Source organism: Canis lupus, chromosome 1 (assembly GCF_048164855.1).
Source record: "Canis lupus baileyi chromosome 1, mCanLup2.hap1, whole genome shotgun sequence".
Taxonomy (NCBI): domain Eukaryota; kingdom Metazoa; phylum Chordata; class Mammalia; order Carnivora; family Canidae; genus Canis; species Canis lupus.
The window spans coordinates 97814297-97840764 of NC_132838.1; the positions used below are offsets into that span (position 1 = coordinate 97814297).

Below are 26468 nucleotides of genomic sequence, written 5' to 3' on the forward strand. Positions count from 1 at the left end.
CAAGAGACTTTGGAGGGTCCATCCAGATGGAATGGAGGGAGGACAGGAGAAACGTTCTTACCTCCCACTGATCTCTAACTGAAATTCAGCATTTCCTTCAAGGGTCAGTGTGGACAACAGAACCCAGAAAGGTCAGAGGGGTGTGTGACCCGCCCCCAGGACTCACAGAGCTGCTCCCGTCTCAAAACACCGGGCAGCTCATTTCCACTTAGGAATTGCTGGTTCTCAGATCCACTGCTGCAGCGTGTTACTCAGTGTGTAAACAAAGAAGCAAATGGATCACAGTTTAACAGACTCTGATAACCGGATTTCAGGATAACAGGTTTGGTTTCTAATCCCGTGTTTTATTCGGTACAATTTAGAACCATTGCTCTGAAAGGAGGTCAACAGGGGTCACGAAGATGTAGAGGCTCGAAACGAAGACCAGAGTAAAGAGGGAACAAACCAGGGGACCCTGGCGCGGGCTGTGGAGGGCAGGTGTGCCAGGTGACACGGCAGCGGGAGGGGACATGTGGGTTGGCTTGGGGACTCCGGATGCAGGATGCCTGCGGGGTAGCCAATGTCTGGAGGGCCGTTCCAGGAGAGGGGGGCTTGGGGAAGTGTGCTGGCTCTGCCGCCGGCGAGGCAGGCGGTTTTGGGGTCTGGGAAGGCATCACCGGTGCAGGTCAGCGGAGGACACGAGCTCTGGGTCAGCTAATGGTCAGCAAGCACGGCCCACCAGAGGCCTGTCCCCCCGTCCCCGACTCCCACTGACCCCGGGTCCCGCCAGCCTGCACCCTGGAAGGTTTACCCTGTGCGTGCGTGACAGAGGAAGGCCTGATCAGCCAGGATGGGGGCTTAGTGACTCAGGAAGCGCGTGCGTGCGTGAAGGCTGGATTATACTCCTTCAGCTGAGGGAGTGTGCACTTCGCGGTCTGACGGCTAAAATACCGTGGGGTGCCGGGAACAATGGTGACGGCTCAGCCAGGCTTTCATTTATACGCTGCTGCCGGAATGCAGCCTTCTAGAACACAGCCAGTGCATCTGGTGTGCTCCTGGGAGGGCACTTCCTCTCCAGCTGAAGAGGGTGCTCTGGCAACGAGTGCCCGATAGAGACCCCCGGGGGACCCTTCATCTCAGGGTGGGTGGGGAGGCTGCCAGAGTGGGACGGGCAGTGAGGGGTGGGGTGGCAGTCATGCCATCCGCGGTCACCTTCAGAAGGCATTTCCCTCGAACCGGAAGCGGCACGGCCTTCCCAGTCATTACCCAAGCCCCCCAAGGCCCGTTTCTGCAGGAGCTGCACCACACCAACCCCCCAGCCCGCTTGACAGCTCATGTGCTAAGGTCCCGGCCGGGGCTGTACCTGCTGCAGCAGGTGCAATGCAATGCACCTCGCCTCCCTCGCTCAGATACTCCCCGTGTGGCCATCTTAATGCTGCTCTCAGCCAACTGTACCCGCTCTCGGCTGCACCCAGGGGGTGCAGAGGTAGAGAAGTATCTCTCCTCACACCCACGCGGCGATGGTGGAAGCCGAGCAGAGCCTGTGGCACCTGGGCTGCCGCATGGAGCCTCTCCGCAAAGTGGACTTCGTATCATCTACCCAGACAATGGTGCTCGTCCACACAGGGACGGCGGAGCTGGAGAAACACAGAGACACTCTGCACGACGTGCCCCATGGATCCAAACACTTGGCATTTCTGGAGAAGCTCCAAGACAAATTGGTGGATGCGCTGTCATTGCTCTGTGTCAAATTAGCATGGAAAGGGGGAGCAGGGGACCGGAGGTGGGTCGGAGGTGACGCAAGATTGCCACCCTGTGCCCAGGCTCATTTGGCTGCTCTTATGTACTTGTTTAGGATGTCCCGTCATGGAATGTAAAGTGGTGACGAGGAGAACAGAAAGACAAACTGGGTCACTTGGTGTGATGGGCATGAGGCCACAGGGACGGGGGGCCCTTCCGGAGACTGACTGGTGGGAAGCAAGCAGCGTTCACCCTGAGCCCTCCCCTTGCCCCTGACATACATGAGGAAACAGAGGACAGGGCCAGGGTGTAAGGTGCTGAGGCTGCTGGCCCTCGCTCCAGGGCAGGGCACTAACAAGTGTCTGGCCCGTGGGCTGCCCTTGGCCCCTTGAAGGGCTGGGACGGGGTGCAGGTGTGCAGAGAGCATGGCGGGCCTGGCAGCGGGGGGAGCTTCTGAGGTCACCCCGATGCAGGCCGCTCCAGCAGGCTCCCGCGGTGGCCCCAGGACTGTCTAGACACTGGCTCGGAAAGACGCGCTCCTCCAGGGGCGGCGGCTCCTCTGGCAGGCGGATCTGCCAGAAAGCGCTCGCGGGGAGCGGAAATCTACTCTCTAATCTAATTTCCACCCATCTGTCCTCCTTCTGCCCTTCATAACCCCACAGGGTAATCCTTTTTCCCGGACAGTTTTGCAAATATTTGGATTCCACCATCTTGCGCTCCACACATCCATCTCTCAGGCTGACGTCTCCTGAAGTGCCCGACCACCCTCCCATGGCCAGCTGGTGACTGTCCTTGGGCTCTAGCGAGGGCACCGTGTTCCAGCGGCGCCCAGTGGGACAGGGATAAGGGGGGTACCCCTCCCACCTCTGTGATGCTCACAATCCTGGATCCTAAGAGTGGGTATTCTCTCGGAGCAGGGGATGCTGTTAAAACAGCCCTGCTCTAATCTCTTCCCATCAAGTTTTAATCCCAGAGGGATGGGGACCTCGATTCATGGATCCACCAAGCAGAAGGAGCTTGGAAAGGTCGTTGCCCCACTTTCCCGGATAGTCCCCAGCACCAAGTGCGGAGTACACGGCGCCATGGAGCAGCTACTGCTGTTCTCTTGGCAAGCCCAGCTCAGCTCAGAGCCGGCCACCTCATCCTCGCCCTGGGGAAAGCGGGATGGGGCTCCCAAGGTCACCCTGGAGCATGGAAGGCAAGGCCCCTGAGCCTCTGAGATTCCAGGTCATGACCCCGCCGCCAAGGCACAGAGGGAGGGGGTGAGCTCTCACCTGGCCTGTGTGCATGCTCAGCACTGCTTCTCCATCCTGACCTGTGCCGGCCCTCAGGTCCTGGTCCTAAGGCCGGGCTGGCGGGGCCTCAGCAGAGCAAGGCAAGGGGCCCGTGAAGGGGACTGAGGTTCTTGGGCTGCCTCAGATCATTAGGGAAGTGTTTGTTTTTAACTCTCCCTCTGGCTCTCAGCAGCAGTGGTCACCAGGAGAGCAGTCCCGGGTTCCCTGGGACAGTGTTGCGGCTCAGGCCAGAGGCCCAGGCCTAGTGAGGGAGCCCCCACGCCCACCCGTGGTAAAACCCCACCGGCTCATGGGGAAACCGTGTTCCTTCCTGCGGACAGCATCCACAGCAGCCTGTGGGAGCTTCCTGAGATCACAGCCTTCAGAGGATGCCCAGGGCCCCCAAGACCCCACTTTAGTACCGACATGTGTCACCAGGGGCCGCACTGGGGAACCTTTTGCCATTTGGTGTAGGAGACGTGAGCTGGGCAGACAGTTGGCAGGGAGCACAGAAGGGCCTCGGGGACACCGCAGGCTGGAGGAGGTACCTGCCCGCCTCAGTCTGGGAGATGCAGGGGGCCGCTCAGAAGGCTCCTGCCCAAAGTCAGGCTCCCTAAGATGCAAAGGGGCAACCAGCGTGGGCTGTGCACACGTGCGTGCAGGGCAGGGTCCCAGCAGAGTGGCCGGGAGGCCTGGGGATTTGGGGGGGCCGGGAGGGGTGCAGTCAGGCCGGGCTCCCAGGAGGGGCCCGCCGGTCCCTGAGCAGGTGGTGGGGGTGGGGGTGGGGGTCGGGGTGGGCGTCGGGGTGGGGGCGGGGGCGGGGGCGGGTGGCTCTGGGCCCGCCTGAGCGCGGGCGGACCAGGGGCCGCCTCTGAGGCCCCGCGCGGAGAGCAGGCGGGAGGAGGCAGGAGGGGGAGGAGTGGGGGAGGAAGGTGAAGAAAGGGGAGGGCGGAGGGGAGGGAACGAGCCGGGGAGGCGGAGTCTGCGGGCAGCCGGGCGGGGGAGGAGGCGGCGGGAAGGGGAGGCGGGAGCGGGGGAGGGGCCTGCGCGCCGCCCCGCGCCCTCCCTCCCGCGCCGGCCTCCGCGCCCTCGCGCGCCGCAGCATCCCCGGCCGCCGCCCCCGCCGCCGCCGCCGCCCCCGCCCCCGCCGCCGCCCCCGCCGCCCCGAGCCCGGCCCGAGCGCCCCGCCGCCCGCCGCCCGCCGCCCGCCGCCATTCCTGCGCCCGCGCTCCCCGGGCCGGGCACCGCCGGGACGCGCGGCCAGGACGCGCCACGCCAGGTAAGGGCCGGCTGGCGGCGGGAGCGCGCGGGCCCGGCAGGTGCGCGGGGGCGGCGGCGGGACCCTCCGGAGAGCCTCCACCCCGCCCGACCCTCCCGGAGTCCCCGCCCCGGAGCCCCCCGACTGCTCCCCGGACCCCCGACCCTCCCGGCGGGCGTCCCCTCCTCGGACCCTCCCGGCGGCCCGCCTCGGGACCCAGCCCCCAGGCCCCTCCCAGCACCTCCGGGACCCCTCCCCGCCCGAGCACCCTCGGGGCCGGCGCGCAGGTGGCTCCGGGGGCGCAGGGCGCGCGGCCGATCGCGGCTGGGAGCGGGGGCGGCGCGCAGACCGGGCCGGCCGCTCCCCTGGCCGCGGGGCCCCCGCCCGGCGCTCCCGGTCCAGCCGCTTGGGCCTGCGCGCTCCGCGGGCTTCTATTTCGGGCCGGAGGCCGCGGCCCCCGAGCGCCGGCCGGAGACGCGCACTCAGACAGGTGGGGCAGGTCAGGGCCCTGGCGGTGAGGGCTGCAGGCCTCGGGCTTCCTTCAGGGTTCGGGCTGCGTGATTCTAGAACAGCCAAGGAGACTCTCCAGCCTTGGCTGGGGCTGCACCTGTTGCAGCCGCCTGGTGAGCTGCAGGGAGCTGAGCCCACTGGGGTTTTCCGGTGCGCACATGGAAAGGAGACTTGGGTGGTGGTCCTTCTTGTCATTTATTGGATTTAGTATCGGGAGGGGGGGCGCATGTGAGTCTATATGGGGGCAGTTCACTGAAAACGAGGCCTGTTGTCAAGGGCTGGGTGAGCCCTGCCTTCCAGCGCCTTCCGACCCTGTGCCTCCCCAAGTTGGCTCTGTTTTTGTTTTACAAACCTCCCCTTACCTTGAGCACGTCTCCAGGCCGGTGGGTGGCCAGGCTGCTGCAGGCCAGGCCGGACCTGGGGCTTGCGGCCAAGCAGCTGGCCCTCCTGCTCTGAGTCTATTCAGGTCCACTAGGCGCCACGGAGCGGAAGTTTCTTCTGCAAGGGGGTGAAGTGACATCGTGGCCTGTCACCTCATATCTGCCCCAGGCCCGGGGCCAGCCGGCTGGCTGCCTGGGCACCGTTATTTGGGACTGTTTACTGTGTCCCAGAAACAGGCTGCCTCAGCCAGCGCTGGGGCCAGGATTCTGGTGGAGATAATGCCCTGATTGTCACTTGAACGGTTGGTGTCTATGCACATCGTCTGTAAAAATAAAGAAGAATAAAGCCGGCCTGCTCTGAGTACTCTAGGCACCATGTGCTACCAGGGATAAAAGCTCAGGAATGAGGGGCTGGTGAGGGACACACTGGCTGTTTCTGTGGACAGGGACTGGCCCTCTGGGAGCCAGACCTGCACTTCGCCCTGAAAGTGCCTGTAGTACACCCAGCAGGTGAATCAAGTAAAGGTGTAGAAGCTAGTCAGCAACACAGAGAGGTATCTCTGCCCGGTCCCTCCCTCGCAGGACCGTGAGCTGGTGGGGGGAGTGACTGACTCCCCGTGATGGGCTTTGCCATCTGTTTGTCTGCCTCTGAAATAGTACAGTTGAGCTTGTCTGCCTACCCTCTACCCAGGCTAGCACATGTCTGTTGGAAAATGCAGCTTTGCAGAGCCCCCTCCCCTGGTGCGTGGGGTGCCCTGCCGCTCCTGCTCTAGCCCCGGCAGGCAGTGCACACATCCGAGCTGGGGTGTGGGGTGTGGGCTGTGCTGCACAGCTGTCCAGTGGCTGGAGGTAGGGGGCAGCAGGGCAGATCAGGGAGATGACCTTCATGACATCATTCACTTGTGATCCCCACCGTGTGGGTTATCTGAGGCAGATGCATCTCGAGGGCCTTCCCCACCCCAGGCGGGGATGTCTAGGCCGGTCTTGGGAGAGCATACTAATGGTCGGCTCTGGTGCCAGCTCACAGCAAAATCAATAACGCCTTGCAAGGACCGTGGATCCGCTGTGCTTCTGGAGAGAGTCCTCCTCTCCCACACCCAGTGTGGACAGGCCCAGGCCTCCGGCCCCTCCCTCTGGGTCCCATTGCTCGTAGTGGGGGAGGAACGGGCAGGGCCAGGAGGGCGGCTGCAGAGCCTTCTCCTGATACTGCGTGCTGTGTGGTGAGTCTGGGGCCAGAGCTCCTGTTTCAGCAGCTGGGACCTGGTCCCCAGGCATCCCCGTTGCTGGCTGGGGTAGGCCCCTGCCACTGTGGTCATGAATTCACTTCCCGATTATTCCATAATTTATAGTGACTCTCCTCTTCTTATCACACTAAGGATCCGCTTGGTTGAAAGAACTGCCGGGAGGGAGGTGGGAGGAGAGGTGGCCGGCGGTGGCTCCGAGCGCCCCTGCACCCCCAGGCTTTTCAGGGAGCAGAAGCTGTGGTCTGTTCACTGGCCGGGCGTGCAGGGTGGCCGTGTGGTGAAGCTGGCCATGCAAAAGCCCTCAGATGAATTTGCTATTGGCTCATAGTCCAGGGTTAATGCTGGGAGAAAGGCCACCGTCTTTGCAGTTCCCAGCTGGGAGCAGTGTCATCCCTCTTGACCTGTCACCCGGCAGAAGGGAGAATAGAAGAAGGAAGATGACAGAAGAGAAGTCGGGGGCGCAGGAGAGAGGTCCTCTCTCCCTCCGGCCTGGGTCAGCCTGGGGCTTGGCAGGTGCAGCTGCCACAGCTCTACCACACCACTGGGCTGTGGCTGTCTGGGGACGTCTTGGGGCGTCGCCCAAGAGCAGGGCCGGTCAGGCAGGCTCCTTGGCACCGGAGATAGGGCTCAGCGCGCAGCAATTTCCAGGCTGCCTGCCGTCTGGGGGGTGGGTGGGTGACACAGGGAAGCCAGGGGTTACTAGGAGGAAATATCTGCTGATTTGGAAGGGTGCGTATTGGGCCTCACCTAGTGAGGGGTGGCATTTGTCCGCATGACAATTAAGGTGATTTTGGGGCTGAGCAAGTTGGCCCATCCCAGTTCCTTGAGTGGCTCACTTTTCAGCTTGCCTGACCCTCCCTCAGTGCACAGACGGTTTTTACTGGCAGTGCCGTGCTGGGGCAGGCTCCCTGTCGCCCTGCTGCCACTCCTGGGCTTTGCAGCAGCCCCCAGGGCCATCCTAGGCCTGGGTGCTCCTCCAGAGGGGTGGGGTCCCTTCTTTGGTTGAAAAGTCTCAGATGCTGTCCAGGAGAAAGTAGACTGCACCCTCTGCCCGGGTCACTTCTAAGCAGCTCCCGGAATTGCAGGCTCTGGACAAAATGTAGTCAGACCAGCATTTGATTTGACTCAAGAATCATTCCTTTAAAAAATTACGGTATTTATGAGACAGTTGATATTTGTTGAACAACTGCTGAGTTTTTTTTATAGATTTTATTTATTTATTCATGAGAGACACACAGAGGCAGACACATAGGCGGAGGGAGAAGCAGGCTCCCTGCTGGGATCTCAATGCAGGACTCAATCCTGGGACAGACACTCAACCGCTGAGCCACCCAGGCATCCCAATGACTGATGATTTTCAAAGAATGATCATATTCCTTAGTATGAGCCATGTACAGAGCCATGGCCATGCTGAAATGACCTTTACCTGTTAGCCGTGGACATGAGAGTGTGTGCAGAGGAGACAAGAGAGCGTTTGGGGTCTGCTTCTAACCAGCACGGTGGCAGGTGGGTGGGCGTGGAGGGGTGGTTGGGTCTGGGAGAGGGTGCCTGCAGGTTCTTATTCTGTTCTGTCTGCCTTCACTTATTTTCAAAATGCTCCATAATAAGAAGTTAGTAGTAATCCAAGAACCGTGTGTCCCCTCCCAGAAACACGCCATAGGGTCCTTTAGTTCATGACACAGTTTGGGGCTTTACTTCAAAAGACGTGCCGACATATGAAGGGAAACCATCACTTCTCAGTGGAGAAGGCCTACGAGGAGCCGGTTTTCGTGTGCGTACGTGTCAGTAATAACCTGAAAGGGCACACAGCGTCTGTTGAACAGATCGTTGTGGAGTGCCTGCTGTGGACGGCAGGAGCTGCTCCAGGCCTGGGGCCAGGGGGGAGGGGTATGGTGTGTGTGTGTGTGTGCGCGTACACGTATGCATGTGTATGTGTGCGCTCATGTGCGTGCGTATGTGTGCGTGTATGTGTATGCATGTGTGCATGCATGCCTATGTGCGCTAGGTGTGTGCATGTGTGCGTGTGTATGTAGATCTGCATTTGTGTGTAGGGTTGTGTATGTGTGCATTTGTGTGCAGGTATGTGTATGTGCATGCGTGCTGTGTATGTATGCATGCATATGTGAGTATGTGTGTGCATGGCTGTGTGCATGCATGTGTGTACGCATACATGAGTGTGAGCATGTGTGTTGGAGGAGGAAGTATGCATGTGTAATGGGGGAGGGCGAGGGAAGGAAGGGTTGGGAGAGGAAGTGGAATCTATACTTTTTTTCCTTCTACATACTTCTGTTCAGTTAGTTGCTTTCAAAATGGAATTGTTTTTCAGTCTAAAAGTTAATTTTAGGGATCCCTGGGTGGCGCAGTGGTTTAGCGCCTGCCTTTGGCCCGGGGCGCGATCCTGGAGACCCGGGATCGAATCCCATATCGGGCTCCTGGTGCATGGAGCCTGCTTCTCCCTCTGCCTATGTCTCTGCGCCTCTCTCTCTCTCTCTGTGTGACTATCATAAATAAGTAAAAATTAAAAAAAAAAAAAACTTCCCTTTAAAAAAAAAAAAAAAGTTAATTTTAAGAAGGGTATCTCCATGAGGTGATACCATGTTGTATTCTGAATGTTCTGGATTTCTGAATTGGAAGTTGGTTTAAACGAGACTTGATTTGCAAAAGTGCACGTCTCTGCACAACGCAACGAGCGATGATGAGGTTCACACAAGGCACTTGTGAGTCAGTGGTCCCTGGCCGTCTGACTAAGTGCTCTGGGAGCCGCAAAGAGACAGACTCAGATGCCTGGCCCTCGGCGGCTGGGAGACGAGCCCCAGGCCCTGAACCTTGAACGCCAGCATGTCCCCCCACGGTGCCAGGGCCCGGCAGAGGTGGTCTGTGCGGTGCAGGAGAACCTCAGCCCGGACCTACCTGGTCTTGGTTCAGGTGGAGCAGCATGTCCCCTCCACGGCCCAAAGCAAAAGCAGAGATAGTCCCAAGCCCCAGAAGGTTTCCTGGGCGCTGGGTGTCTGGCCACTGCAGGCAGGTGCATCATTTTCAGTGTTTACTTTGGTTTTCTTTTCATTTAGCAGAGGGTGTGTCAGGTAACCTCTGTTCTGGAAAGCAAAGAGTGCAAATTGTCTGGGATCCTGAGGGTTTTTGCCTCCTGTTTTCCTCGTGGAAGACCTCCTGGGTGCCTTCACAGCCAGAATAGAATTCGCTTTGGTCTAGCATTCGGGGGGCTTTGGCCCTCACCTGTGTGTGTTTAGATTTTGTGCGGAAAGCCACTAGTTCCCAGGGGCCTGCCATCTGTGAGGGCTGCACTGCCCACCCCCTCTGTGGCATCACTGCATGTGTGGCGTGTGCCACAGTTCTCTGGGACTGAGGAGGGGGTGCTGCAGCGGGCGGTGCTGCTCCGAGCCTGAGAAGTAGTCTGAGTCTGCTCGGGACAAGTGCCTGACCTCTCCTCTCATTGAGGTCCCAGGACCAGCTCACACATTTGTCCTGCAGTGGAGGGCACCCCTGGCAGACGTTTGCTGAGCGCCAGTTACAGCAAGAAGCCAAAGTGCAGAAGGCCCTGTCCACATGGCGCTGCTCTCAGGTTGAGGGAGATGGAAGCCAGACATGGGGGAAGTAAGTCAGGCTGTGTCACACGTTGAGGCCATCACGGGGTGTTTGGGATTCGAAATCAGGTGGCTGGGCCTGCTGCTGGCAGTGTGAAGCAAGTACAGAATGGGGGGTGCAGCCAGTGTGCAGGAGGGGACCCCGAGACCCGGCTCAGGCAGCCGGAGGGGTCAGTTGGCATCATCCTGAGGTTGTGGGGAGTCAGGGAGGACGGCCGCTGCCCAGGTACTGCCTGTGAGCCTGCACTGTCCATGTTCAGGAGCCTGCACTGGCGCACGCATGCATGAGCAGGGAGTGGGGAGGAATGGGGAGGGGCAGAGGGGGAGAGAGAAGCCCAAGCAGACAGTGTGAGGCTTGACCTCATGAACCCGAGATGGTGACCTGAGCTGAAACCTTGAGTCAGACACTGAATCGACGGCACCACCCAGGCTCCCCCAGAGATGAAGCTTCTAAAGTGGTGAGTCAGCACGGGACAGTGGAGGTGGAAGGGAGGACAGGCCAAAGGACCCCGGGGGGTGGCCAGAGAGGGGTGAGGAAGGCCGCCCAGCCCAGGGGTCCTGTGCAGTGAGGGCTTGGAGCTGACCCCAGCAACCTGGAGGTCCTTGATGACCTGCCAACCTGCCTGTGGTCTGAGGGAGTGGTCAAGGCCCTGTGGGGAGCAGCTGGTGGTCTGGGGGTAGTGGCCTCGGTGGACAGTGGATGGGAGCAGTCAGGGCCCTGGGGGGGAGTGGCCAGTGATCTGGAGGGAGCGGTCCATGGTCTCGAGGGAGAGGCCAGCAGTCTGGGGGAGTGGTTGGCCAAGAGTTCAGGAGGCATGGAAAGGAGAGCTGTCCCTGTTTTGCGAGTTGGGCTTGCAGGGCAATAAGTAGGGGAGGACAGAGTAGCAGGGTGACGTTGGGGTCTGTGTTCTGGAAGGAGGGACGAGCCATGAAGGTAGCAAGGAGGAGGCTTTTGCTGGAGCCCTCCAGGCAGAGGTGCTGGCCGGCCCAGGGTCTCCCCTCTAGGCCAGCTGGGCCCCCAGCTTGCAGTGTGGCCTGCAGCCTGTGTGCACTGCACCTCTGCTCGCCCAGGTCCACAGGCAGGAGGGGCCAGGATGCAGAAGGCACAGTAGAGGTTGGTGACACGGCATCTCTGAGCACAGGCAGGAGCTCACGGGTGGGCACCAGGGCCCCGGAAAGCTGTTAGCAGGGCACCTGGGCAGGGAGGGGAGTCAGCCATGGGGGAGGTCTGGTTAGAACCTGGGGCTGGGAGCAGGGGCCTGTCTTGGAGGCCATGTGGCTGTGGGGGAACTCTGAACATTCCCTCTGGGTGAGACCCGGCATCTCCTCCAGGTGGGCCTCAGCCACCAGCATGGTCCCAGGTCCTGTCTAGGATGGAGACATGGTCCCAGGTCACCTGGACGCCGGCTGAGAGCACATGTCTGGGTCCCCCAGCCCGTCGGCCGTGTTCACCAGACCCGCAGCGGAGGCCCTTTGTTGCCAGGCCTGCCCATGGGCGAGCCCTGGGGTGGACGGGACAGCCGAATCAGGGTGCTGGCACAGAGGGATGGTGCGCCCTTTACCACTTTTAGCAGGATGTGATTGCCACACAGCAACAGATGCTTGTTTTCAGGGAGCAGAGTGTTCTGAGCCATGTGTGTGGCCAGCAGCTGCCGTGATGCAGGCCCCATGTCGCTGCCCTCAGCCCTGGGGTTGGACGTGCCGGGTCCACGCAGCCATTCACAAGAGTGAGAGTGCCCGGTGGCTTGGTGCTGTCACTGCAGGGTGGCATAGGGGCGACTGGGACCCTCTGGCCTGTGAGCACTTCCAGGGTCCCTCTTGCTCTTTGCACTCAGCCCACGGCCCAGGCAATGACTGATGTGTTGAGATTAGGTTACGGTCAATGAGATGTGTTCCTCCAGGAGTTTCAAAAGGGACAGACACTGTGTCTGGCTGCTTTCATGCAGCGTGGTGGCTTTGAGATCCGTCGGAGCAGCCGTGCTTGTGAGAACTCCGTGTCTCTGTAGGGCTGAGTTCTCTTGGACGGTTGGGTGACCCAGGGTTTATCGATTCCTTCACCTGTTGGTGGACATTTGCATCACTTCCTGCGTGGGGTTGTGGTGAATAAAAGTGCCGTAGCTACGACTCAGCACGGAAGGAGACACAGCCGGGGAACCAGGAGCAGATGCATCTCCAAAGGAGATACAGAAATGATGGAGAAGCACACAGTAAGATGCGTGCCATCAGGAGTCCCCAGGGACGTGCAGAGCCAATCTGTGGCCACGTACCACTTCCCACCCAGTGGAAGGGCTTTGGTCCAGAGAGAACAGGAAGTGAAAAGGGTTGGTGAGCTCAAGGAGGATGAGAACCTGGTGCCTTGCTGGAGGGAAGGGGAAATCACAGTCCCGTCGGAAAGCCGCGTGGAGAGTCCCTCACGGAGGTTAATGGAGGCTGGCCCTGGGACCCGGCAACCCCACCCCCAGGTGTCCACCCAGAAGAGCTGAAGACAGGCCTCCAAACAAATGCTGTGTGTGACTGTTCATAGTAGTTGCATCAGCCAAGAGGTCAGAAGGACCCAAGGTCCGTCAGGGAGCGAATGGCCCAGCCAGAGCAGACCGGAACATGGGTGCCCCTCCGAAACATCGTGCTTGGGGAGCAAAGACGTAGAAGGGGACACGTTGCATGATTCCATTTATGTGAAAGGTCTAGAATAGGCACGTCCTTGGAGACGGGAGGCAGAGCCTAGGGTGGCTGCGGCTGGGGAGGGGGTGAGGGGTTAATGGGTGCTTTCCCTTTGGGGTGAAGATAGGGCTCTGGAGCTGCATCCTGCTCATGGTTGCATGGTGCTGGGGATGTACTCAGTGTCACCAAAATGGTAAATGTTGGGCACCTGGGTGGCTCAGTTGATGAAGTATCTGCCTTGGGCTCAGGTCATGATCCCGGGGTCTTGGGGTCGAGTCCCTCACCGGGCTGCTCAGCTGAGGGGAGTCAGGTTCTCTCCCTCTGCCTCTGCTCCCCCCCCACCCCCGCTCATGCTCTCTCAAATCTTTAAAAAAAAAATGTAAATCTTTAAAAAAATAAATCTTAAAAAATATAATATAATAAAGTGATAGATGTTACCTTGTGTACGTTTTACAGTAAAAAGTGGTGTAAAAGCTCCCGCTGGGAAGCTGCGGGCACGGGCACCTCTAGAGTGTGTGGGTCGTGTATGGTATTCGACTCTGAGAAACCGGCAAACGGTTTTCCATGGAGGTGGTGCCTTGCCCTGTCCCCGTGCCCTGTGTCCCGCATGTGAGAGGACAGTTCCCCACCCCGCCGACTTGCGTTGTCACCATCTCTCTGATTTTTGCTCTGCTGGTGTGTCACGTGCTGTGTCCCCAAGATTCTAGCACAGCAGCTCTTCCTGGGTTTACGTGTAAGTATTGTGTTAAGTTCCTGTTCAGATCATCTGCCCACATTTGAAGGGGGGTGTGTTCTTGGATTTGGGTTCCAGGAGCCGTTCATGTGTTCCAGATTCAGGTCATTTGTCCGATATGTGGAAAGCAAATAGCTTCCCTGTCTGTGGCTCGCCGTTTCGTTAATGACAGCTTTCAAAGGGCAGGTGTTTTCAATTCTGATGAAATCGGGTTTATCTCCTGTTTTTTATTTATTTATTTTTTAAGAGATCTTATTTATTTATTCATGAGACACAGAGAGAGAGAGGCAGAGACACAGGCAGAGGGAGAAGCAGGCTCCATGTGGGGAGGCCGATGAGGGACTCGATCCTAGGACCCCGGGGTCATGACCTGAACCAAAGATAGATGCTCAGTCGCTGAGCCACCCAGGGGATCCCCTATCTACTGTTTTTTTTTAGTAGCTTGTACTTTTCTCGGGTTCTATTACGAAACCTTTGCCGAAGGTATAGTCACGGAGATTTTCTCCTGAGTGTTCTCCTGAAGACGTTATGGTTTTAATGTCTTCTGTTCAGATCTGTTGCCCGTTTTGCATTAATATTTTAACTAGAAAGTTGAAAGGATCGAGGTTCGTTGTTTCCATGTTGGATGACCAGTTGTTCTAGTACCGTTGGTCTTTCTTTCTTTCTTTCTTTCTTTCTTTCTTTCTTTCTTTCTTTCTTTCATTCATTCATTCATTCATTCATTTATTTATTTATTTAAGTACCGTTGGTTTAAAGAAACGATCCTTCCCGTTGGATTGTCTTGGTGTCATGTCTGGAGAGCACCTGAGCTTCTCCGTGAGGCTCTGTTTCTGGGCTTGATCCTGGCCCGATCTGGATTCTTCCTCGCGGCCCCCCCACTCTGGCTCCACGCCTGTTGCCTTCTGCAATGTCTTGAAGTTACATCCTGTGAGCCTCCCAACTATGCCTTGTTTCCAAGATGGTGTTGTCTGGTCTCGACCCTTCGCATCTCCCTGTGAATTTAAAATCAGCTTGTCAACTTCTATAAGAACACTTGCTTGGATTTTTGACGGGGATCACATCAACGCCTTAACTCAATTTGGAGAAAATTGACATGATTAACAGTTCTGAGTGCCTCAGCCAACAGGCACGGGCCATCCCTCCTCCCGTGCTCTCCTAGCGGTGACTTGCAGAGGTTGTGTACAGGTTTTACACGTATCCTATCAGATTTATTGTTAGGGAGTTCATGTTTTTGGATGTTATTATGCATGGATTTCTTAGTTATATTTTGCACTTTATTGCAGGTGTTTACAAGTGCAATTGATTTTTTAAATTGTTTATCCTGTAACCTTTATATATTGACTTATTTGAGTAGCTTTTCCTGCAGCCGGCCCCTTAAGATTTTGCACGTAGATAATCCTGATGGTTAGGAATGGGAACCATTTACCATTTCGTTCCAGTCAGAATGCTGCTTATTTCTTTTTTTATTCTCTTGTCTGGGATCTTCACTACAATATTTCACAGAAGTGGTAAAAGTGGACAGTCTTGCCTGTTCCCAATCATAGGAAGAAAGAACTAAATGTCTTTTCGTGAAACACAGTGTTAGTGAAGATTTTATCTGGATGCCTTTTATGAGAAGATGAGGAAGGTTTCTCATTTGCTGAGAGTTTTTATCAGGAATGGACGTTGAATATTGTCATATGCTTTTTCTTTATCTGTGGAGACGATCGTATGGTATTTTTTTTTTCACAGATACAGTGAATTATATTGATTTTGTGTGTGTGTGTTAAACAACCTTGCATTCCTAGCACAAACTCGAGATGGTCACAATGTATTATTTTTCTTACATATTGCTGGATTTAATGTGCTACAATGTTGTTAAGGATGTTTGTAAGTATATTCTTGAGGGATACCGTGTTCCTTTTTTGTAATATCTGTCTGGTTTCAGTATGGGTAATGTTGGAGTCACATAGTGATTTGGGAAGCTCTTCGTTTATTAATTATTATTTTTTAAAGATTTATTTACGGGGCACCTGGGTGGCTCAGTGAGTGAAGCATCTGTCTTGGGCTCAGATCATGATCCTGGGGTCATGGGATGGAGTCCTGCATCGGACTCCCTGCTCAGCAAGGAGCCTGCTTCATCCTCTCCCTCTGCCCCTCCCCCTGCTTGTGCTCTCTCTCAAATAAATAAATCTTAAAAAAAAAAAAAAAAGATTTATTTACTTATTTGAGAGAGCAAGCGGGTGAGTGAGCATGTGAGCAGGGGTGAGGGATAGAGGGTGGGGGAGAATCTCGAGCTGAGTCTGCATCAAACGTGGAGCCCGATGTTGGGCTCGATCTCATGACCCTGAGATCATGACCAGAGCTGAAATCAAGAGTCAGATGCTCAATGGGCTGAGTCATGCAGGTGCCCCTTTTTTTTTTATTTTTTGAAAGAGAGCTTGTGTGGGACCAGTGTTATTTCTTCCTTAAATGTTTGCTAGAATTTACTAGTGAAACCATCTGCGGATTTCCTCATGAGGAGGCTTTCAGGTTTGAATTCGGTGTCTGGACGTAGGGCTGCTAAAATTTTCTGTAGGTCGGTCCTGGTGTTAGGTGTGTTTTGGGGACTCTTTCCATTTCTTCTGTGTTGTCAGACTTGTTGGAATAAAGTTGCCCCATAATATTCCTCTGTTATGCTTGTGATGTCTGTAGGATCTGCAGGATGTCCCCTCTGTCATTCTGAGCCTGGGTCTTACAGTGCCTGGGCCTCCACCCACCCAGTCACATCTGACCCCAGGGTCAGAGGTAGGATACAGTCCAGTGGTTTGGACGAGCCGCTCAGGTCATTCTAACCTGCAGCCAGAGACCAAACCCTTTGAGGTAGAGGATGGAGGAATTTGTGGGTACTTCCTGGCAGCCCAGCAGGTGTTCAGGGTGGGAGGGGGTGGATCAAGAGCTGAGTGGGCTGTGGGGCCCTAGAGAAGGCAGCAGGCAGCTGCCTTGGTGGAGGTGTTGGGCTTGGCGCTGGCTTGGTGGGCCTGCGGGCATGGAGGGTGCTCAGGATGTGCCAGAGGTGCAACAAGGCCTCTCTGCCGGTTGGTGGTTTGTGTTTAAGTCAGATTTACTGACAAATAATCTGTCCACAGCAGAACTCACCCCTTGCCAGGTCCTGCCCCGTGGGTTGTAATGCACAGTCATGCAGCCACCACCAAACCAGGATGTGAAAATTTGCTTGACCCTGCAGACTTCCTTATGCTCTCTGGAGTCAGATCCTTCTCCCCACCCCCGGCAACCACACATCCATTTCCTGTCCCTGTAGACTTTTCCAGAGCATCACGTAAGTGGAATCCGACCAACACGGCATAGGCGGCAGACCGGTAACTGGCGCCGTCGGATCCAGGTGGAGGGTGACTCTGGCCTCTCTGACTGCTGCACATGGGGAGGCCGTCAGGCAAGGAATGACACGGCTGCTTGCACGAGGGCCGCATTGTAAGTGACGTGCCTGACGTGTCTGTCCCTCTTTCCTGGGGTCCTGACTACAGGTGCGGGTGTGGTAAACAGAGAGAACAAGAGACTTTTTCACATGGCCACTCAGCGAGGATGTGAAGCCTGGGAGCTGTGGCCTGAGGCCTGCAGGGAGGCATGCTTTTCAGGCGCCGCGTCTGGTGCACACGCAACAAGGGGTGGTCACCCATCAGGGCGCTTTAGGGTTTAAAGATGTACGTACCCTGGGCCCCTGCAGCTCAACATCTAGAAGTTTACCCGAAGTAATCATGGGTATAAAGAGGCGTTTATTAGAAAGGGTGTTTGCCAGCATTTGTGAACAGAAAGCCCGGGTACAAGCTTGTGCCCGAGGGAGGGGCAGCCTGTCTCCAGAAGTCAGAGCACCCAGTTTGACCATGGGATGCGGAATCAGAACACGTCCAGTGGCACAGCCCGCTCGTCTCCAAGGCCATAGGCGCAGCGAGGGCTGTAGCTCACCCGGAGAGTAGTGAGTAGTAGCTTTTGAAGATACTGTTTCTGCACAGAAACCTCCCTGGAGCTTGGTTTCAGACAGGACGCTGAGTCGCAGGTGCATCCTGGCACTGGGTTTATCGACAGGGCTCACTCACAGTCATGTCTCCGACCCCACAGCCTGGGGGCCATGGGTGCCAGGGGAGTCGACATCGCTTCCCTGTTGTCCTCAGAGCTTGTCTCCTGTCCCCGATGTCTCGTGAGCGTGCACACACACACGCACACACACAAATCTGTCCTGGGACCCAGCAGACGCCTCCCAGGCCTCTCGTACCTGCCTCGCTTAATGAGCACGTGGGTGTTTTACTGTCTGTTTTACTTTTAAGTGGAAAACGCACCGTGGGAAGTGGGGCAGCCGCCCTGGCCTCTCCCATGCGGTGGGGACCAGCTCCTGGGGCCAGAGTGTGCAGTGGGCAAGGGCTCCCCTCCTCCCTCGGCCTGTCACCATCGCAGGGCCTGCCCCGCCTCATGAGCCGCGGGGTCAGCGCCAGTGGGTGGGGGTGGGGTGTTGCAGGATTACATCATGAGAGAACAGCAAGTACCACTTGTTGGAATCCAGCGTCATGTTTAAAGACAAGCTTTAGAGAAGTTTCAGTGCATTTATAATATTTTCAAAAATATTTTTTATTAGAATATTAAAACTTCACTGCGGTCAGGGAGCTGGCTGCTTTCAGGCCCTGAGGGTAACTGGTGGGGAAGACGTGTGTTTATGCTGTGACCAGTGCACACGTGTGCATGTGTGTGCAGTACACTTATGTGCACACAACACATGCACACGCAACACATGTGTGCATATATGACACGTGCATATACACTGTGAACATGTAGCAAATACCCCCACTTGTGCACAGAACATGTGTACACATGTGCACACACCACAGTGCACATATGCACATGGCATGCACATAGTATACATGCACACAGTACACATGACACGTGCACACATGACGCACACACGTACACCTGCACACGTGTGTACACACACCGCTAAATCCAGTGTTTTCCTCAACAGCATACGCATCCTTAACCATACAAAATACTTTTGATGTGTGTTCAGTGCATCTTCTGTGAAAGCTATTTCTACTCATCCCCCCATTTGAAAAATACCCCCCTTGATGCCTCACTCTGTGTGACTGCATGGACATTTTAACATGTTGGCACAGGGCAGGCTGTGTATTTCATATTCTTGTCCCTTGGACTCCTTCCTCCTTGGTTTCTCTCTGTGGCCTGGCATGCAGTGGGGCCGGGAGCCCCAGGGGCCCTAGGCCACCATGGACTGCATGCTCCAGAGCCACAGGGCTGGGAAACTGGGTCACGGCTGAGTCCCTGAGCTGAGTGGGCGGAACTGGACTGCTGGCATGTCTTTGAAACCCGAGGGAGTGGCTTGGGTTTCAAATGTGGGATCCTGCAGAGGCTCCCGGCCTCCTTGGGCCTTCTGTGTGGGGCCCACAGTCCCCTGGCTTGGCGGACAAGACTGCCACAGAGACATGGCTCACTTTTTACCAGCAGCCCCAGGAGGCAATGGGAATGGGGTTTTTAAAATAGACTGTGAGTACTGAGCTCCTAAAGAGCTGCTTTCGGGGAGAGGCAGGGCCCTGTCACCTGCTGTGACCCTCCGAGGCCCCCTGAGCCAGGGGCACAGGCTTGCTGTGAGCAGGGACGAATGAGCGCTATGTCCCGTGACTGCGTCTCTTTGTGCAGAAGGGGTGGCCAGCTCTGCACAGTCACATTGTTTCAAACATGAGGGAGAACCTGAAGGAATCAGAACGCTGTCCCTCGTCCCAGTCAGAGAGGGGGCAACGGGCATGCACACGGGCCTACTCCAGGGGGCACCGCTGCAGGCAGGACGTTTGGGCAGAGGTGTGAGGACCAGGGCTGTTCCCAGGCCCTTTTCAGCACTTCCATTGCAGATGCTAAATCAGATGGGAAATTTTTCCAAACACAGCTGTGTTCACCACAGGTGCCAGGCTCCCCTGCCCGCTGGGCAGCCGAGGAGCTGGAGTTGGGCTTGTGCATAGACGCTGCCTCTGTGTCCTTGGGAGGGGTGCTTCCCTGGGACGTGGGAGCTGGGTGAAGGAGACGTGGCCACGGCCCACGGTGTCAGCTAGTCTTCACCCACAGAGCGACCGCATATGACCTCATGTCCTTGGGCAGCAAGACCCAGAAGCAGCCAGCAGACGGGCTCTCCTGTGAGTGCCTGGGCAGGAGGCCTGTTGGTGTCAGCTCTACCGGTAGGGGCCCTGCCTTCCGGCCACCCCTGCCCAAAGCCACCCATGCTGCTCCGTGGTGGGTCCCCTGCCCCACTTGGCGGTAGCCCGTCCCCACTTCCTCTCCTGACTAGAAAGGCAAAGGGCTTCTGCAGCCCATGCCCCTGGGGGCCACCTGCTACCATGTGGCGTTCCCACCGCCAGCTCTCCATGGTGCTGTCACGTGCGTGAGCCACAGTTTCCACACTTGCTGTGCCGTTGGCTTGGTTTCCTCCTGGGCCGTTACGATGTGGCTGGTGAGGGTGCCTGGGTCTCAGGAACACTAAGAGACAGCTGGGAGCTGGGTGGGGGGAAACCTGTGGTTGTCACTCCCCTGGCGTTGCTGTCACTGGGATGCCGTGTCTGTCCTGCTGTGGGGCAGGTGTCATGGTGCCCACGTGGAGCCTAGAGCCCTGCGATGCCCAGCATGGAGGCAATGGCCTTGTGGCCGCCGTGCGGTGAAGAGCCAGGCCCCCAGGCTGCCACACGCCCCACAGCCAGCAGTCCTGGTCTCCAGGCACTCCCTGCCAGGGCCTGATGGGCAAGGGGACCTGCCTGTCCATGACTGTAGCCTGTGGCCATTGGGTCCCCCAACCAGGGTCCCCAACATTGGAGCTGGGACAAAGATCCTGCCATGGCCCGCTGGGACCCCCAGCCCATGGAAGCACGAGCATGGTGAATACCACAGCCCCGAATCCATGGTAGTTCATTACGCTGCGTAGTGGCCGGAGTGGAAGGGGTGGCTCCCGGGAGAGGGCGGCGACCTGGGGTAGACAGGAAGCCCAGGGCATGGGTGCTGGATGGCGTGGTGGCCTGTGGCCCTGACGGCCGTGAACCTGGCTCTCTGCCTTCATCCCGCACGTTGCACCTCTGCGCCTCAGGGCGGCCTTCTTACCTTCTGGTGAACTGACAGTGAAGGCAGCGTGCTCACTCCGCCCGCGTGCACATGCATGATCCCGGGGCTGCTGTAACAAGGCGTCACGCGCGAGGTGGCTTCCAGAACAGGATTTGTTGTTCTCGTGGTTCCGGGGCCAGAAATCCAAAATGAAGGTGCGGGCAGGCCCGTGCTCCCTCTGCTGACCTGGGGAGGGTCCTTCCTGCCCCTTCCAGCCTCCGGGGGCTCCGATTGCCCCTCACTCATGTCCAGTCTCAGTCTCCGTCCTCCGACGGCCGCTCCTCGGTGTTTGGGTCTCTCCTCTGTGTGTCTCTCGTGAGGACACTTGTCAGTAGGTTCAGGGACCCTGCCGATGACCCAGGATGATCTCATCTTAACTCCGTGACCTTAACCTAATGACGTCAGCAAACACCCTGGTTCTGATCAGGTGGTGTCCGCGGGCACCGGGGAGGCTCTGGGGACCCGCCGTGGCACACTGGAAGGCCCAGGACGTCGAGGGGCCGGGGGCCGCGGGGCGGGTGCCAGGGCTGGCAGGCTGTCACTTTCTCCAGGATGTAGTTCAGAGCCGCGTTATCAGCAGGAAAGTGGAAACCACGGCTGCCTCCTGCCCTCGTGGGCCGCGACAGAGGCGAGAGCGCAGTGGAAACTCGCCACTTGGTGAAATAATTTTTCATTGACTCAGAGGGGAAACAGGAAAGGGCCTCCTGTCTTTTCATGTGAGTTTTTATCTCTGCCGCCGGGGCTCTCTTTTAAGTAGCATTTCTACAAAAATACTTGTCAAATCTTTAGTGTGAACAGGAAAGCAAATATGCTGACTGATTTTTCCTTTATTTTAATGGTGTTTTTCTTACTTGGAAGATGGAGAAAGAGTGCCCCTCCTCCACGTGTGCGGGCTGCACGCTGTGGCCCACTGCGCGTCCGAGCTCGGCCTGTGCCCTTCTCTCGCTCGTGTGTTTGCATGCAGGTGCACACACCGAACACATGCATACGGCCGGTTTCCCAGAGCTGTGGTCGCTCCTGCAGGGCCCTGCAGCGTGCTTTTCCCACACAGTGCTGTGGTGTAGACCCGCGGGCTCCGTGATGTGCCGTGACGCCACCCGCGGTGCGGTGAGGGCCATGCGCCCGTGTCCCTCACCCCAAGGTGGAAACTCGGGTGTTTTCCTGTCTCCCATGTCCTTGACCACAGCTCCTCATGTGTGTCAGTGAGTATTTTTATATGGAGGGCTTTTCTGGGAAAGCATACAAATTACCCGTAAGTTGTTAAACGGACGTGATGCCCTTGATTGGAGACCAGCGGGGCCATCACCTGCTTCCTGAGGCCCGTCAGTGGTGGTGGTGTGTGCGGGCGTGTCCCCAGGGGCCCAGGCGCCTGGTGTCCACGCTCTGGGTCACCTTGTCAGCTTCAGCCATGCCAGCTTGGCTCCGGGGAGCGTGGCGCCCAGGGAAAGGAATTGGTAGTGTTTGTAGTTGGCCGTGTGTGTGTGTGCAGACGTGTGGGCACATGTGGCACGCGTGTTCCTGGAAGTAGTGCACAGCACATCTCAAGGATTGTGCTGCACAAGGCCGTCGCTGATTTAGGAGTCTGTCTGTGAAGAGGCTTACTAGAACTTGCTTTCCATCCATCTTAATTGTATTTCCAGCCAAATGAGGAAGGTCACCCCCCCCCGCCCCGGCCCCTCCATACCTCCTGCTTGTCTGGAAAGTTCACACATGGGGGGGAAACCCCCCTCCACTTCATATGTGACGCAGCGTGTCTTCCTGGGAGGCAGCTGTGCACCCTGACCCCACACTCCCCATGCTGGGTGGTGAGTCCTCGGTCATCCACACACAAGGTTTTGACCCCGAGCCCTTCATGGGGCACCATGTGCTCACGGGGGCCGCTGTCTCTCTGCGGGGAGGTTCTGCTCAGATGTGGGGGTCGTCCAGGCTGGGTGACATCTCAGAAGCTGTGTCCTGTCGTCTCAGTCGGCATTCTTCAGAGACAGAGAACCGACAGCGGGCGTGTGGGCGCATGTGCGTGGTGTGCACTAAGAGAGAAGCAGAGAAAGTTGTATTCTACGTGATTGGCTCGTGTGATCGGGGAGGCTAGTGGCCTGAAATCCACAGGCCAGGCCAGCAGGTGGAGACCCCGGATGCCTGGAGACAAGCCCTACTCCTCACGGCCTTTTTTCCTACTAAGACCTTCCACTGATTGGATGAGGCCCACACGCATTGTCGAGGGTGATGTGCTTTACTTGGGGTCTCCTGATTTAGATGTTCACGTTGGTCGTAAACCCCTTCACAGAAACCTTGGGAAGAGCTTGACCAAGTCCCTGGCCGCTGTGATTCAGCCATACTCACACGTGAAGTCAGCCCCAGGCTGATCAGCGTCCCCAAGAGCCTCCGCCCCGTGGCAGGATGCGGGTGTGTGGGGATGGGGGTCAGCCTGTTCCCTCAGCAGGCAGGACTCGTGACTGGTCCCCAGGTGCCATGGGGCCAGCGTTGGCATGGAGGAAGGTGACAATTCATGCATTTGGATGGTGCTGGGAGCATGTGCATGAGCAGAGCCCATACGCACTGGCGCGGGCCTCCTTGGACCTGCAGCCGCTGGCCCCGTGCAAAGGCCTGAGTGCCTCTCAGGGCACCTCTGGGGGTGAGTCCTATCAGCCCCCCTCCAGAACAGGCCTCATGTTCCGGCTTGCACTGGAGGAGGTGTATTCACCAGAAGCCTTTTTGCTGTGCCTTTTTTTTTTTTTGGAAAAAGTCATCTGGTCCCTGCCCTTTGTGAGGGGCTGAGGCTGGTCTCCTGGCCGCCTGGCATGCTCTTATCAGGCCTCTTGGTTAGGTTGATGATAAATAATCGCGGTCAACAGGACAAAAGCAGTGTGGTGTCCTGGGACGGGCTCAGCCTACCATTCATGTGGGTTTGGAAACAACCTGCTTGGGGGACAAGTGGAGAGCAGGGAGCTGTGCCCCCTGTATCCCCCCAGACGGTCAGGGAAATGGTTTCTTTCTTTTCCACTAGGTATGGTGTTGGAGGTGAAAGAGGAGTGGTGGATGGATGGATGAGTGAGCCGGCTGGTTGTGGAGCTCGGAGGGGCTCAGTGGGGCCAGCAGTGTGGTAGGCAGGCATCTGGGGACACAGGTGTCAGGGCCATGACTCCAGAACCCCGGGGCTGCAGGCCTCCCTGTGCTCCCGGGGGGCTTGGGGGTGCAGTGTAAGCACTTCCCATGAAGCCAGTGGTCTCACTATTTTAGAAAAGTGAGGCCTTTCTGGGTAGCCTGGGCTGCACCTCTTTGCGGTTGCTCTGGTGGTCATGGCGCAGAGGCCCTGATCCTCCTGCAGGGCTGGCGGGGAGCTCTGTGGGTGCCCCGAACCTGACCCTGCCCACTGGGGTGCAGCTGGAATATGCCAGTGCAGGAGGACCAGAGTCTGGAGGCAACTGCAGGTGCCCAAGTGGCATGGCAGCTCCAGGCCCGCCCCCAGGGTCTAACACACCGACTGCTCCTCTCAGAAGTACCTTCTAGAACTTTCCACAGTGGCCTGGCCAGGCATCCCGGGGCCTCACCAGCCGGAACCCCAAGGGGCTCCCCTGAGGACAGACCTGGGACCTGACATCAGCCCCACATTTCACGGTGGAAAGGCTTGTCCAGGAGGGACATGGTGAATTACATAGAGATGCGTCCTGAGTTCTCCCCTTTGAGGGACACACGTGTGTCAGGAGGGGGGCCGGGGCATAGGTGCCTGATGATACTTGGTGCTTTCGGCCCCGTGCTCCACCAGGCTGTTCCGAGAAGAGCTAAGGAGGTGCACAGAGTGCTTGGGAGATGAAGCTTTTGGGTTGTGCCGGGAATTCAGATGGGGAGAGGCCCTGGTCCTGGAAGAGGAAGAAACCGGAGCAGTGTCCAGAGAGTATGGACGTGGCTTGCGCATCTGTGTGCTGCATATTGGAACTCGGAGACATTCAAACCGGTTTGTGTTTATGTGTCCAGAATTATCTTTGTGGTGTGCTTATTTGGATTACAATGACAGTGGTTTCTTGACTCTGGCCGTAGCCCGGAGTTTGGGGGGCGGGGGGGATGATTCCCGCTGAAGTGCTTGCAGCTCGTGGAGCCGGGGAGTGAGTCATACAGTGTTTATCGGCGGTGTTTGTTGGTGCCAGGTGTCCCCGGGCTGCGATTGGCACGTGGACATGATCAGGGCGATACTTCTTGGCAGCCCATGGGGTGGTGGGAGGACTCGTGCCCAGGAGCAGGTTCCTGTGTGTCCGCAGGGTGGCTGGAGGCTTTCTTTTTTTATTTATTCGTTTTTTAAAAAAGATTTTATTTATTCATGAGACACACAGAGAGAGGCAGAGACACAGGCAGAGGGAGAAGCAAGCTCCCTGCAGGGAGCCCGATGGGGGACTTGATCCCAGGACCCCGGGGTCACTCCTTGAGTTGAAGGCAAATGCTCAACCACTGAACCACCCAGGCATCCCAGGTGGAGGCTTTCTAAATTGTGAGCATGGACCCAGAAATGCCGCAGTGGGCCATGGCCCCCTTATGTCCCTGCCGCCTCCCCTGGGGGGTCCCCCCAAGGCAGAGAAGAGGCAGAGGGTCCCCTCGTCTGCCCCTAACTGGTTTGCCCGGAGTCTCCGTGGCCGTGTGTCCAAACGAGGTTGGGGACGAGGGTCTGGCCAGCCCAGGTGTGGCTGAACCTGCAGGCTGCTGCTTCAGACCAGGCACGTGTGGGCACTGAGCTGTCAGCTGCTCAATCACGGAAGCAAACCGTGATTCCTGGACAATCCAGAGGACTGGACAGAGTGACTGTGACATCCAATCTGGTCCCGAGGATGGTAGGAGCAGACCGTGGCCCAAGCGTGAGGGCACCCGGTGCACGAGGTGTGTAGGGACAGCCTGGCGCGGTGCAGGCCGAGCCCAGCCGCTGTGCGTCTCCGGCTGAGCCACCGTGCAAGTCCTTCCCTGCTCACTTTCACAGCTGGCTCCATGGTTTTCTGTGTATACAAACACGGTTCTGTAAACCTGCTTTTCTGAGGGAGATAAAGGGGTCTTTACTGTGATAAAACACACATCATGTAACATTGACCCTTCTAAGCACAGTTCAGCGGCATGAAGCACATTCACGTTGTTGTGTAACCACCACCGCCGTCCATCCACGGGACTTTGTCATGTTCCTGGAACAGAAAGTCTGTCCCCGGTGGATACCAACCCCCCAGCCTCCCCAGCCCCTGGCGCCCACCACTCTGTGTCTGGGAGTTCGACCCCGTGGGGGACCCCAGACAGATGGAGTCATAAAGTATTTATCCGTGTCTGGCCAGAAATAAAAGTGTTTTTAAAACATTTTAACCAAGAGGCGCCTGGGCAGCTCAGTCGGTTGAGCATTTAACTCTGGGTTTCAGCTCAGGTCGTGATCTCAGGGTCATGGGATCGAGTCCCGGGTTGAGCTCTGCGCTCAGTGGGGAGTCTACTTGGGATTCTCTCCCTCTCCCTCTGCCCCCTCCCCACCCCCCTCTCTTCTTCTCTAAAAAAAAATAATAATTTCAATTCTGTCTATACACACACACACCTCATTTTACTGTACTTCCCTCAACCGCACTTTGCAGAAACTGTGCTGTTTATAAACCGAGGGTTTGTGGCCAAGCGCGTGTCGAGCAAGCCTGTCAGCATCACTGCCGACCGCGTGTCTCTGTGTCCCACTCTGGTCATTCTCATGCTGTTTCAGACCTTTTTGTGATGATGATATTCGTTCTGGGATCCACACTGATGCCCAGCTCAATGCTCAGATGACAGTTCGTGGCTTTTAGCAGTAAAGTTCTTGTAACACAGGTATGTGTGCTGTGTTTCAGACACAACGCGGTTACACATGTACCTTTTACATGTTCTGGGAAAGCTAAAAAGTTCGTCTGACTCACTCTGTTGAGACTTGCTTCATCATGGTGGCCCAAAGCCAAATGTGCAGAACTCGGAGGTCCTTCTACTCTTTTTTTTC

The 26468-nt window shown here is 57.1% G+C and overlaps 1 protein-coding gene across 2 annotated transcripts in view; it reads left to right on the forward strand.

The window, feature by feature from the left end:
• Window positions 1-4223: 4223 nt before the first annotated feature.
• The window catches only part of SEMA4D (semaphorin 4D), an 89453-nt gene continuing 67208 nt past the window's right edge, over window positions 4224-26468 (forward strand). The window contains exon 1 of one of the 2 annotated variants that reach the window (XM_072841391.1): window positions 4224-4272. The gene's annotated coding sequence lies outside the window, so the exon portion shown is untranslated. Of the gene's footprint in view, window positions 4273-4691; window positions 4742-26468 lie in introns of those variants that run through there. The other variant, XM_072841401.1, reaches the window with a different exon arrangement.